The sequence below is a fragment of the Pinus tabuliformis genome, chromosome 2_2 (assembly GCF_031772625.1).
Source record: "Pinus tabuliformis cultivar Carrire ecotype Pingquan chromosome 2_2, CPIR1, whole genome shotgun sequence".
NCBI classification, from domain to species: Eukaryota; Viridiplantae; Streptophyta; class Pinopsida; order Pinales; family Pinaceae; genus Pinus; species Pinus tabuliformis.
In genome coordinates this window covers 1,142,203,289-1,142,218,112 of record NC_142300.1, presented here as the reverse complement: position 1 = coordinate 1,142,218,112, position 14,824 = coordinate 1,142,203,289, and the positions used below count along the sequence as shown (strand labels likewise).

Genomic DNA, 14,824 nt, shown 5'->3' with positions numbered 1-14,824 from the left:
TCCTTCTTCAAGTCTTTGCCAACTCCAAAGTTTGCAAGGGATAGCAAACATTTTACGTCGATTCATTCCTAACTACGCCGAGATCATAAAGCGTTTTACCCGGTTGTTGAAACAGAATACTCCATTCTTTTGGGACGAGAAAGCTAACAAATCTTTTGATGCTTTAAAACACGCGTTAACCCATGCACCGTTGTTGCATCCTCCCAACTACAACCAAGACTACTTCTTATATCTCGTCGCTTCGCATTCCACCATCGGGATGGTACTAGTTCAGGAAGATGAATTCGGTAGTGAACATGTGATATATTACCTCAGTCAGACCTTAAATCCATCCGAGCTAAAATATTCACATGTGGAGAAATTTGCCCTGGCAGCTGTTCAAGCTGTTCAACATTTTCGTCATTACATTTTACTACGCAAAACTACAGTAATTTCCGATTGCAACCCTATGATCTATATTTTGACCAAACAATTGCTAGGGGGCAAGTACTCCAAATGGATAGTGATCTTGCAGGAGTTTGACTTGGAATTTGAAAAGTCTAAGTCAAAGAAATCTTTAGTTTTTGCGGAGTTGATGTGTGACTTCCCGTGTGCTGACACAGAAATTGTGGCAGAGGAGCCCATTGCAGGCGAATATTTGTTTCTAGTCAGCACTTTAGATCCATGGTATGGTGATATCATAGCTTATCTCCAAACCCAATCCTTTCGGCCTTAAATTTCAAGATCAGAGCGTCGAAAAATACAATTCCAGTCCCAACAATTCAAAATTATTGTAGATACACTTTATCGTCGTGGGGCGGACTCCATTTTCTGACGTTGTTTAACTCATGAGGAAGCTGAGAGGGTTCTAAATGACTATCACTTTGGAGCATGTGGCAGTCATATATCTGGGTTTGCCACGACCCAAAAGATATTGCACGCTGGCTATTTCTGGTCGTCTTTGTTTAAAGACTATATCAACGAGGTCCGAAAATGCCACAACTGCCAAATTTTTGATTGAAAGATGCGCGCTCCACCTGCTCCTCTTCACCCTGTAATTGCCGTCGGTCCTTTTGCAAAATGGGGTATTGATTTTATTACATGTAACCCTCACTCGGTCGGGGGGCAGGCATATATCATCCTTGCGGTAGATTATTTTACCAAGTGAGCCGAGGCGATGCCTACATTTGAGGCAGACGACAAAACTGCTGCGATTTTCATGTTCAATCATATAATTTCTAAGTTTGGTGTTCCACAAGCAATTATCACTGATCATGGGCGTCATTTTTGAAATATTATGATGACCGAACTTACAGACCAACTTGGCTTGTGTCACAATAGTTCTACTCCATATTATCCACAAGCTAATGGTCTGGTTGAAGCCATCAACAAAGTTCTAGTCATCATGATCCGACGAATCATTGGGACTCATAGGTCGAATTGGCATAACATGCTATTTTCAGTGCTTTGGGCATATCGAACCTCAGTAAAAACGTCAACCGATTTCACTCCTTTCCAAGTAGTTTATGGTTTGGAAGATGTGTTACCCATTGAATGCAAAATCCCATCATTGCAAATGGCCATAGAATTACTTCCAGCCACTTCCGAAGAGGAGAAACATTTTTTGTACTTGGCTCAGCTAGATGACAATCGATGTGATGCTGCACGAGCAATCGAAACTCATGCCAAACGTATTAAAGCTCAGTATGATGGAAATGTTACCCCTTGAAATTTTTCGGAAGGAGACCTAATCTTATTGTACGATCAAGCAAATGATAAATTAGGCACTGGAAAATTCGTACCCATGTGGCATGGTCCTTATGTTGTTAAGCGAAATATGGCAAAAGGGGCCTATAAATTGGTAGACATTGACGTGGTATCTTTAGGTAAACCCAGAAATGGTCTTTACCTGAAGAGATATTATGCTTAAATCTGGGTGTGGAGATTTTAGTTAGGTTATTTTTCTTTCTAGATGGTGTGTTTTATATTAAAAAGTGTGCTTAGCTTAGAGAGTGTTTTTGTCATTATTCCTGCTTATCTAGATTTTACTCTTGATATTGTAGATGTTGATGTCTCTCCAAACATACATTTGTTTTGCTGATGGTGCTTGTCATAATACATGGAACATTTCTTCCGTAGCTTGGGTTATATATTCACCCTCTGATGAGTTGGTATCTAATCATGGGGTAAGCCTCGGTCAAACAACGAACAACATTGCAGAGTATAGTGCAGTGATTGAGTTATTATATGAAGCCATCTCATTTAGGATTCAGAGTTTGATTGTGAGGTTAGATTTTGAACTCGTTGTATTACAACTTAATAGAGTATATGCCATTAGAATTCCAGTACTATTGAGATTATTTTTGAGATTTGGTCTCTTGGAACATGAATTTGACTATATTGAATATCAGAATATTCCAAGATATTTAAATACATTAGCAGATGCAATTGCTTCTCGAATGTTAAGTAGACATTTGCAATAATCATACAAGTAAATTTAAAAACATTCAATAACATGTTTTACAAGATAAGCTGGTAATAATGATATAGTATACCATAGAAGTGTGTCAAATATACATCGTCTTCGATCATAGGTCGAAAAAAACCTTATGATCAGCAAAAATGATAGTACAAAAAGCAAAAAGTGTCATATGAGTCTACAACAAGCGATCATCCTATCACTGGTGATGATCACGATAATAAACCACTGTACGGGCCACCCTACAAAGGAACCTCCTAAAAGGTCCTGGGACCCCGATCACATAGCGCTGCATCCTAAGAGGAATGTCATCTATGTTGGTCTCCGAAATGTCTGTTGTCAATCGCTCTAGATGGCTCTCCAATTCGGCCAAAGTATTTGTGGCTTCATCCTGTGGGGCTGGTGCTACTGCAGCTGGTTGTTGGAGAGTGGCTGGTCGCCCTGGACCTACATCTGCATTTGAAACATTTTACTATCAATTTTGAGATGAAATAAAAACAATTTTTTTTTTATTAAATTAGGAAATCTTAAAAATGATTTTACCTGAGTCATCCCATTGCTCTCCTGGTGGAAGAGCCATGTCTGGGTCACCACGATAATCTACCACAGCATAAGGAAAATCCTGAATAACAAATACTTGGTTCTCTAACCAATGAAAATACTCAGGAGTAAATCGAATGACTTCTGTCCCCTCCTCAAGATGACGGGCCATAACTCCAACCCATCGCATCAGTTTGGGCTCTCGAGGAAGCCCAACTCCAATGGTAAGATGCTGCGGGACCAACATTGGGACCCTCTCCAGACCAAAGCTCACAACTAAAGCACCATATTGAAAGGTCTTCAGTTGTCCGTTCTTTGCTCTAGTCAGTTGGCCTTTTATATTAGCCAACAAAGCCTCACACCAGTTGAAGATGGTGCCTTGAAAGCAATCTACTGCCATCCGGATCTGGGATCCAGTGGCCACATGTAGTGAGGTGCTCCCACAGAGCCTGATAACATTAAAAGCAATCACTTTGAGTTCAGAATGGGATATGGTTTTGATATCTATCCCTTTGTCTCTAGTCTGGTCGTTACAGAACTCTAGCCAGAGGCTATCAACACACTGGCCACCTGGCCTAGTCCCGAATAGAGTCAAATGTTCACCTCTCTTAGGCAAACCAGTCAAAAATTAAATTTCTTTCGACTCCATTTCGAGCTGGTGGCCACCGATAAATAAGCACTAATTCTGTATGTTCCACCTGTCTACTAGCCACTGCAAATCTGGGCCCTCATGCCACGTATGGCCCAGAATTTATTTAAACTGCATGCCTTCAATGCATCAATTGAAAGTTGATGATTAATCGCGGCAAGATCCATGTCCTCGTGCTCCCGTTCCCGCCAATCAAGCATGATGTATACCCCACATTCAATAAAAAGGCGGATTAGAATATTTAAAATCGAAATTTTTGGGTGAAATTTGAATTTTTTAAGTTTAAAAACCTTTGCTGCGGAGTTTGCACCCTCTCTGTTAGAGACGGTGCGTGGGTCCGCATACTGCCTTAAGGGTAGGTGAAGACCCCTGACTTTTTTCCTTATGCGAAAAATTCGGGGTCCACGGGTTTCCTGTGTTATGCCTGTGGACCCCCACGTGCGGGTTTTTTAACATAAAAAGTTCCTAAAAAACAAAATAAAGCCCTAAAAATTAATTTGAAATGGATGAAATGAAAGAGTAGGATGATGTGGATTACCTGGAGGAGACGTCATTAGATTTCAATGGACGAATTTTCTGCAATCTTCACGGGAAGTTTTTGACCAAAAGCCCTCTTTTCTCACTCTGAAGTCAAACGGTAAAAATGAATTTACAAAAGCCCTTTTTATAAGTTTTTTTTGAATAAATGAATTGTTAATTTGTTTATTTTTCACTTTAAAGAGGTAACTTTTGAAGCATTTTTATCTATTTTTAAACAGGTATGAGTAATGTTTGAGTTTTTGTGCAGGATAACGGATTTTCAGGCAGAGTTGATCATTTTTGACAAAAAACATTAGAGTTACCTTTAAGCTCTTTTCTGAATCCTAAAACATGAAAAGATCGTCGAGTTTTTCTTTTTAAGCTCGTTAAAACGGAACTAAAAAGATGGTCCACTTATAGCCCTTTTCTGACCTTAAAAACATGAAAAGATTGCCGAATTTTTGTCATTTCAAATTCGATATTGGTTATAAAACGATGTGTCATTGATCACTTTTTTACTTTTTCAGATCAGAGACACTAATTATAAAAAGTACTCCTTGGTCGTAATGATCAAGCGGTTCTCTCAAGTATTATTTTATACTTTTTCGGGCTTGAGAGACACAAATTTATGAAAAAGGACAACCATGGAGTTTTCTTAAGTTTGTTCAGATTCCCTAAAATTGAAAAATGCCGAGTTTCTCCTATACTAGACTCGTTAGAATTTAACAGTAAAGGACCTGTTCAATTACAAACAGGAACTGACCACTCCTTCTTAGGGTTCGAATCTAAACTAAGCTGGACTCACCCAAAGGATGAGCTTATAATCAAGAAAATTTTATCCTCCTCAAGCTTGTCAAAAATAAAGAGGTACTTGCCATAAATAGTGGGTGAAAAGAGAGGAAAATGAGCCTATTTGTGATACTTTATGTCTCAGAAAAACATTTAACCACTCTTGAACATGACACTTTTTACTCACCTGGGTTGGGAAATCTTTTGCCTAACATTTCATCAAACCATATTGAAAGTCTTCAGTCGGTTTCCGGGTATTAACTTTGGGTCAATTGTCACCAAACCATCTGCTGTGTCATTATGTGTTCAAGAGGTCAGTGCAAATAAACCATTCATCTGCAAAATATCCATCACTCATATTGACCATCCCTGAGTCAGTCCTTGCAACTATATTTCTTCAAATTTGATCTATGATTTCGTGTTGTGGGCTTGCCTACGACGGATCGCTTTCTATCGACTTCAACTCATTATCTAGAGAGATGATCTAGAAACCGTCAGTGCCTTGGGATCTGCATGCCTCAATGGCAAGTTTCTTGCCTTCGACGACAGGTTGCATCATTGACCTTCGATCAAAGGATTTTGTGATATGTTTGACATCAATAGATCTATTCAAATCTCATAGATTATACTGAGTACTTTGAGAGCCATTGAAATTACTGATGGCTTCTCTCACACTTGTTAACATTTTACATCATCGACTGGTAATCAAGTGGTTTCTACCTTGTTCGACTTCGACACATTCATTCACATGGATAGAATCATACTATTTCGGGAAGTAGAAATCAAGACCCTGGATCTAGTTTCCACCATCCAGGCTGTGAGGAATTTTGTATTCATTATACAGTGGACTATTTATAAACAGATGGCTACGTCCATACTATGTCTACATGTGTCTATACTTGTGATGTATTACAAGATAATTCCTATATCAGAGCAGTAGCCAGTTTTCTAGTTAGTTTTGATCTGAGTATGGGAATGCCTACCTCAGCGATGATATGATCTCATATATATATTTTGTATTGAATGTTTTTATAGGTTCCAACCAAACTCTCCACAAGATGATCCTTGAAAAGATAAAGTACTTCACTCTTCTTAGATGATAAATGAAACCCTCATCTACTACAGACTTAGCACTTTAGGGGGCAATCTGTTACACAAAATATTGTCACCCTAACTATTTGCAGTCAGTATGGGTCTATCATCATTCATACTGTCCTCCTTGGCAAGTATCAAATCTCAGCTCTACATGTCAAGCTTTAAAAATGAGAGAAAGTCCTTCAAAAATCAATAAAGCTCTGGTTTCATACTTTCTCTTACTGTTACCTGCAGTCCCGCACCCCTTGTTCATGTTACCTACGGACCTGCCCGCTCTGTCTCTAAAGGAGTGGGTGTGAACCCCTATAAAAGTCAAAACGGTGCAAGTTTATTCTTAAAAACTCACTTGTGGTTAATTCTAGACGCTTCTAGAAGGATTCCTGACATGGATGGTTGGCTCTTAGGTGGTTCATGCATCCCAAAACTAAAAGAGCTAATTTCCCTTGATAAGAGGAGCTTATCCCATTGAAGGAGGAGCTTATCCCTTTGAAGGGGGACCTAGTAACTTCCCTCCATTGCACTATAAATTAAGGCAGTGGGCTGGTTGCTAGGGAGGTTAGAAGCTAAACATTTTTAAGGGTAAATGCTGGTGGAATTGAGACTTCCTAGTAAGCTTGAGAGGAGAGATTACATACCTTTTGGCTTCATTTGGAAAAGAGTGAAACTTGTTCAAAGTAGAGGAGATTCTTGCTGGACCCTGGGAGGAGCTTGTACAACATCAAGGCACCAAGGTTGTAAAGTTCTTCTTTGATTAAAGTTAATACAATCAGATTCATTTTTCCCAACAAATTGTCTTATGTGGTTTGTTTCATAAATTCCTTGATCATTATGATAAATATGCTTTATTATATTGGCTTTTCAGGTGCTATTTATGTGTGTGATTGTTTGTGTCTGCAGATTCTTTACAAGGGAGCTCTTTTGGATCAACGGAGCGTGGCTTCTACAAACTTGCAATGGACCCAAGGTAGGCCTAAAACACTTATTTGCCTTTATTTATAAATTGCATATTTAGAGAAAGATAGAATTTGTTTGGTTTGCTTGTCACTATATATCATTAGATACTAGGGAGGTCGATCTTGTCTGTAAGAACGACTTATCCAGCCGACAAGCATGAGAACCACATTTCATGCACATGATTGGTCTTCTTCCTTCCTGTTTTACTTGTTTGTTTCTTTGTGCAAAGATTTGGGATTTCTTTCCCTTGTTTAGCTTTGAATCTTCACCCTCTGGACATCGGGAGGAAGTGTGTCCAGTTTTCGCACATAGCCAACAAGTAATTTTGTTCCATTTTTCCTGATTATTAGTGTGCAGGTGGATGTCAAAGGGATTGTAATAATGTGTTCTGGGAATGTATTTATAATACCCTCTTTTTATTCTAGAGGCTTGGCCTTGCCTCGGCTTCGAATATCTCTTTTTGGTCTTTGGATAATTTGTTCGGTTTTTGTAGAAAGTTGCTTTGAACTCTCTTTTGGCTCTTTTCTTAGCCTTCCTTCATTTTACCAAAGGATCATCCAATGTTAATCCATACTTACTGCAGATGGATTTATTGTCAGGCAGTCTAGAAAGTTTTTCCAGAGACTTATTTACCTTTGAGCTAGTACAAATACTAACCAATGTTTTTGTAATGAGAGCACATATCTCTCCCCTTGTATATGACTCAAAGGGTAATTATAAGACTTCTTGCAATCTAATGTAATCAACAAATCTAGAAGGCAGGGCTGCCAGGTATACCTGTTTCCATAACAGGTTCTTTGAATCTTTTACCTCATAGATTCTCTGCATCCAGTCTCTATGGAAGTCTTCATATTGGGACATTTTATGGCACTTTAGATTCATCAAAATAACTTCATTTTTATCAGCAATTTCTGTTTCACTTCCACACCAATGTTCCAGAATCATTGATGTTAATGCCCCTATCATGTTGTTGATAACTGATCCATCAGAATTATGTATTACATCTCCTTTCTCATCTTTAAGAACTTCTGCTTCCATTGTTTCTATGAGCTTTGGAGATGATTCTGTCTCCCACCACCTGAGGAGTGTTCCTGTAAAACACTGAATAATAGTCCTGCAAGCATCTATTTCAGATTCCCCCCTGAGACACATGAGTTTATATTCTGTATACATCATGTCAATCATTTGGCGTATTTGGCCAACACTCATGCTATCTATATTCCATTCTCTATGGGAATCTGCAAAAAATGTGTGTGCTTCAGGAAGCTTTCCTTTTCCTTCTATGTCAGGTGTTGGATATCTGGTGAACCTATGTTCAAGAGGTTCATATATGGGAAAGATCTAGGTATCTTGATTTTTTTTCTTTCCCTCTATCGGATTCTTCATCCTTAAACAAGGATGCAATAGTGATTTTATTTGTAGCCTCCGAATTTGAAGATGTGGCTACTTCTTTTGGAAATAATGTTGGGAATTTATCTACAGATTTTACAAGATCTTGTATTCTTATGCTTCTTCTTACCAGAAAGGAGTTTGGCACTGGTTTCTCAATTTTAGACAGATTCAACTTTTTGACTTTGTCTACTAAACCAGTTATAAGTTTTTTAGTTGTATCCAAATGATCAACTAACTTTTCTTCAACTCCTTCTATTTTATTGAAAGAATCTCTAGCATAAGAACGAATCATACTAGATTCAAATTGTACATTGTTCAAACATCTATTTACATAATTAATTGACACTTGGACAGTATCAATTTGTTCCTTGACTTCTACTGATTTTGCAACATTCATTTCTAAGCCTTTTACTATAGTATTTGTCTAATTTATTTGTTCGCTGGCTTTTTGTATGCGGCCATCAATGCCTAAAGCATTGTCATATTTCTGCACCAATGGGATGGGTTTGGCTGCATTTTGATTTTCCCCTATAACAATTCCTTTGTAAGGAGGAAAGGTTGTAGGAGTTTCAAACTTGGATCCATCTAATGTAGTCCAAGCATGTTTACTTGTTGTAGTATTGGTAGAACCAGTAAAGACATTTAATGGAGCAATATTATCTTTCCATGAATAGAAAGATATCCAAGTGTTATTTATCTCCATATAGTGTTTCCAATATTTAGCAAACTGTTTCTTCTCTATGGGTGTAAAATTTTGATCAAACTCATTAGCCTGAGGATTAGTGTATAGATCCCAATTTAACATAGCTTTCATCCATTGGGCACTAATCTCGGATTTCAATCATCCATCCATAAGAGAGAAAAATTTATGTATCTCCATTACTACAGGATTTTTGCAGTCAGAAGGAACAGGGTGAAATTTTCAATATGGAATCAGGCCATGTTCCTGCTCAAGGTATCCCAATCCATATTTGGGCTTGGCTGGTCTCATTGAATACATCATTTCAGTCATCCTTGGATGTTCCCCTTCCATAGTAACAATTTCCTGCATCATGAGCACATGATCAACATCTGGTTCATGCGGGAAAGGGATGTCTGAACATTTGGGATTTGGCCATGAATTTACAGATGTGGAAGGTGGGGCTATACCAGTTCTTGGATTATGATTTTCATGGATGTCAAATTCTACCAGAGTAAACAGATTTACGTGTTCTTGACAATCTGGGAATTTGACCTCTAAAGAACAATAATTTACAACATGGGTTGATTCATACAAAGAGTTATGTCTACAAGAAGATGAAGTAGAACAAGCAATATGTATAGTGGAAGGATCTTTGTAATACTTGGATTGTTTATAGGCCAACTCTATACATCTCCGGTAAATGGTAGATCTTCTGGGAAAAGAAACAACTGCAGAAGATAGGTTTTTTATGATATCAGTGGAGGTGATATTTTTCGGAATGAGAGGCTTGGGATTATTTACAACCCAGTGTTCTGAAAACATCAAGTCTTCCCAATGGATGGTCTGATGCTCAATCTTTTGGTTCTTGGCATATGTGAGGACAACTATGCTTGACTTTGAGTCTCTGCTGGGTGTATGGCGGATCGCTGGCCAAAGGGTATTGGTGTGACAGAAACAACCTTTGGTCTGGATGGCAATATTATTTCTCTTCTTTTTCATATCAAAAACAGTAGTCTGAATTTGGAGTTACAGAATTTGGTCTATGGTTTTGTCAAAGGTAAAAATAGAGAAATTTGGGTAACAGTCGAAATAGACTGGTCCATCAGAAGGAGGAGCAACAACCCTACCTATTAAGGAATCTGTATACTTATTGTATGTCATATCTCTGACAGTTGCTAGCACAAAAGTATTTAGGCCTTTATGAGTTAAGGCATTGATTCCTACTCGAATACATCCTAAAAGCAAATAATTTGTCTTTAGTTTCTTTGCCTCTACTTGTAATTCTTTGGGTTTCAACAGAGATATAGTCTGTATATTATTTGAATTTTACTATATTTGGCTTACAGACTCTTTACTGCTAATTCTAGTGGCTGCTATCAAATGAAAAGCTGAAAGGTCACTATACACTTCTGAGAGAGCTACAGCTGGTAGTTCCCATCGGGCCAAGGATGGGGTTCTTCATATGAGAGTTCAACAGAATTTAAAACTCTACTGGAACTAGTAGCAAACATTTCCTGTAAAGGGTTTTCTTCAGCCTTTGAATCTCTTTCTTCAAGCTCTCAGAAAGAAACAGACTTTCTGAAAGATTCCATTCTTTATGAGTATTAATATTTGAATACCAACCTCAAGAACAAGATGTTACTGGCTCTGATACCAATTTTAAGCAGGGGCTTTTGTCACGGGCTTCCTACTTGCTGCGTCTCTTCGAACATGTAAATATATTTAAGAATTTAGTTAAGCACAATGGCTTGGTGCTTAGCAAAAAGAAGATAGAGGTCTTTCAGACCACTATCAAATTTTTGGGTCATACAATCTGCAATGGGTAGATATCTCTACAAAAACATGCTTTAGAATTTGTAGACAAGTTTCCAGATGTCATATCATATAAGAACCAACTACAAAGGTTCTTAGGCTGCCTCAACTATGTCAGCAATTTTTACCAGGACTATGCCAGTGACAGAAGGATATTGAACGAAAGGCTAAAGAAGAATCCTCTAGAATGGACAGAAGTCCATACAAGAGCAGTCCAGAATATCAAATCAAAGGTAAAATCCTTACCTATCTTGTATGTTGCTGATGATCTTGCTTACAAAATTGTTGAATCAGATGCAAGTAATATTGGATGGGGTGGAGTCTTGAAGCAAAAAGTTGGAAAGGATGAACAAGTTGTTTAGTTTACTTCTGGAGTATGGAACCCAGCCGAATTAAATTACTCCACAATAGAGAAAGACGTTAAGGCAGCATGGAACTGCATCAGTAAGTTTGAAGTTTATCTTATTAATAAACCTTTTTTATTAAGGATTGATGCATCTGCTCTGTAGAAGGTGTTAACAAAAGACATCAAGAAAGCTGGAGAAGCCAAGTTTGTCAGATGGCAAGCTTTATTTGCAAACTTTGATTTTCAGGTAGAACATATTAAAGGAAAAGACAACAATCTCCCTGATTTTTAAAGCAGAGAATACATTAAATCAAAAGATCATGTCACGATGATCATCACCAAGTGGGACCAGCACCAGAAACAAGAAGTCTTAAGGACCATCCTGGTCGACCAAGACTGGGAAACATATAAAAGAAACTGAAGACCCACCTGGGAGCTAAGGAATACTAAGGTCCTAGATGCCCACTTACAGCCTCATACTGACATTCAACACTTTGTACCGAAAAGGAAAGTGTACCCTAAAGGAGGCAAGTGGATTCATGATATGATATATGACAAGGCAAGACGAGATGCTGACATTGCACAATAGGCATTGGAGCAAAATTTTCATGACGTTGCCACTATTTGGTACCATGGTGGACCCAGCACAGGAATTCATGAAATATATGTCTGCATATACAGGACAAGATATCTCTGGAATGAGTCGGGACATATCAGAAGACAACCTACTTCTAGATGGTCAAGAAATGATCCCAAGATCATTTTTCCAGACACGGTGTACAATTTTGCAGAATACAAGCAACTCTGGTGGGATTTCCTAAATGTCGATGATAAGGTAGGAACCCACTACACCAAATTAAAATTCAGTGACATTGGCCATTATCAAGTATATCAACAATGTAAGTGGCTCAGAGACTGGTGGAATGATTATGGTGTAAGTACGAATGCAATGGACCCAGTATGGCATGAAAAATATTGTCAGACCCATTGTAATATATCTAATCATCAAAATATAGAATGTATGCATCCTGCCTACAATACTGTCAAAGAAATGACATAAAGAGAATGGACTACCTACAGGTCATCTCCCTATAATAAATCCCTAGAAGAATATATGAGAGAACATATGGAGTGGCTTGTATTAACTAAAGTCCAATACCAGATTGTACTAGGGAAACCGATGATTGTCCGCAGGATTTACACAAAAGCCTGGGACAAAATGTTGTATAAAAGAGGTAGATTCCCTGATTTAACAGTATTTTGATGGTTCTCATGGGCTTTCCGATAAAAGTATCCATATTGTAAACACAAGTACCAGTCACAAGGGCTTAATTGTGACCAGATTTCTCATGGGCTTTGCTGTACTAAAGCCTCCACTATGTAAATAATTCATGCACTATTTTCCCGTGGGCTTTTACAAAAAGCATCCACTTTGTCTTGTCGGGTCTATCTTTTCTCATGGGCTTTGATAAAAGAATCCACTATGTTCTGTCAAACCCACTTTCTGTAAGATTTACTTTTCAGACGAGAATCTGCTATCAAATTTTCTTTGGAATTACCCGAAAGCAATAATTCCATCCATCGGATTGGAATCCTTGTGCGGACGTTGCCCTAGCACTATTTGAAAGTTATGATTCCATCTAGATTTGACAGATGGCCTACAGTAATGTTTTCCCCCCCTCTCTCTTCCTATATAATGACGGTAAGGCTCAATGTTGGGGCATTCGCATTTTGAGTCAGTTAGAGTCTTTGTGTGTTTTGAGTCAAGTGCCTCTCCTACTCTGCATCTGCGGACATTCTATCTGATCTGCTTGCAACACGAGAAGAACTTAAGTCCTTAGGTGATTTGGGAGCCTGCGCATCAGTGTGCTGGGCACTAGTGAGAACCTAAAGCGGCCAAATCATTTAGAGAGTCGTCCAGTCTGTAAATGAGTTGTGTCATATTCTGAGGCAGAGCCTATCTATCGCCAGGTAGCCTTCGGTAATGCTTGTTCCTTGAGAACATCATAAATTCTGATAAATGCGAAGATAGTCTATCTCTGTAAAGAATCTTTTGTAATTACTTTATCCATTTTGAAATAAAATTAGTACACCATTCTACATTTGAATACCTTAACTGTGCTTTAGCATTGTCTACTGCGGTAGTAGTTGCCTCTATGCTTTCATCCGAAGTTTGCATGAAGTTCGCCAAAGGAACCAAGGGACGCTAAGTCCGTTATTAGGCGAGGAAGCTGCTGTTGAGGCCATAAGAGCATGAAAGTTCTGAGTAGGTTCACCACTGGTTCACAAGGAGTTGGCTATCAGAAGCCGAATGAAGCGACGCAGCAGGTAGCAAGCTAGTGACAGGATCCCCTGCTTAAAATTGGTATCAAAGCCAATAACGTCTGGTTCTTGAGGTTGGTATTCAAATCTTAATACTCATAAAGAATGGAATATTTCAGAAAGTTCGTTTCTTTCCGAGAGCTTGAAGAAAAAGATTCAAACGCTGGAGAAAACCCTTTACGGGAAATGTTTGCTACTAGTTCCAGTAGAGTTTTAAATTCTGCTGAACTCTCATATGAAGAACCCCAGCCTTTGGCCCGATGGGAACTACCAGCTATAGCTCCCTCAGAAGTGTATAGTGACCTTTTAGCTTTTCATTTGATAGCAGCCACTAGAATTAGCATTAAAGAGTCTGTAAGCCAAATACAGGAAAATTTAGATAATATACATAATATATCTATGTTGAAACCCAAATAATTATAGGGAGAGGCAAAGAAACTAAAGACAAATTATTTGCATTTGGGATGTATTCGAGTAGGAATCAATGCCTTAACTCATAAAGGCCTAAATACTTTTGTGCTAGCAGCTGTCAAAGATATGACACACAATAAGTATACAGATTCCTTAATAGGTAGGATTGTTGCTCCTCCTTCTGATGGACCAGTCTATTTCGACTGTTACCCAAATTTCTCTATTTTTACCTTTGACAAAACCGTAGACCAGATTCTGTAACTCCAAATTCAGACTACTGGTTTTGATATGAAAAAGAAGAGAAATAATATCGCCATCTAGAGCAAAGGTTGTTTCCGTCACATCAATATCCTTTGGCCAGCCATCCGCCATACACCTAGTAGAGACTCAAAGTCAAGCATAGTTGTCCTCATAGATGCCAAGAACTAGAAGATTGAGCATTAGACCATCTGTTGGAAAGACTTGACGTTTCCAAAACACTGGGTTGTAAATAATCCTAAGCCTCTCATTCTGAAAAATATTACCTCCGCTGATATCACAGAAAACCTATCTTCTTCAGTTATTTCTTTTCCCATAAGATCTACCATTGACTGGAGACGTATAGAGCTAGCCTGTAAACAATCCAAGTATTACAGAGATCCTTCCACTGTAGATACTGCTTGTTCTACTTCATCTTCTTATAGACATAACTCTTTGTATGAATTAGCCTAGCTTGTAAATTATTGTTCTTTAGAGGTCAAATGCCCAGATTGTCAAGAACAAGTAAATTTTCTCACTCTGGTAGAATATGACATCCATGCAAATCATAATTAAAGGATTGGTATAGCCCCACCTTCCACATCTGTAAATTTGTGC

The 14,824-nt window shown here is 38.3% G+C and overlaps 1 pseudogene; it reads right to left on the bottom strand.

The window, feature by feature from the left end:
• Nucleotides 1-14,341, bottom strand: part of LOC149197429 (uncharacterized) — a 62,834-nt pseudogene extending 48,493 nt beyond the window's left edge.
• Nucleotides 14,342-14,824: the final 483 nt, after the last annotated feature.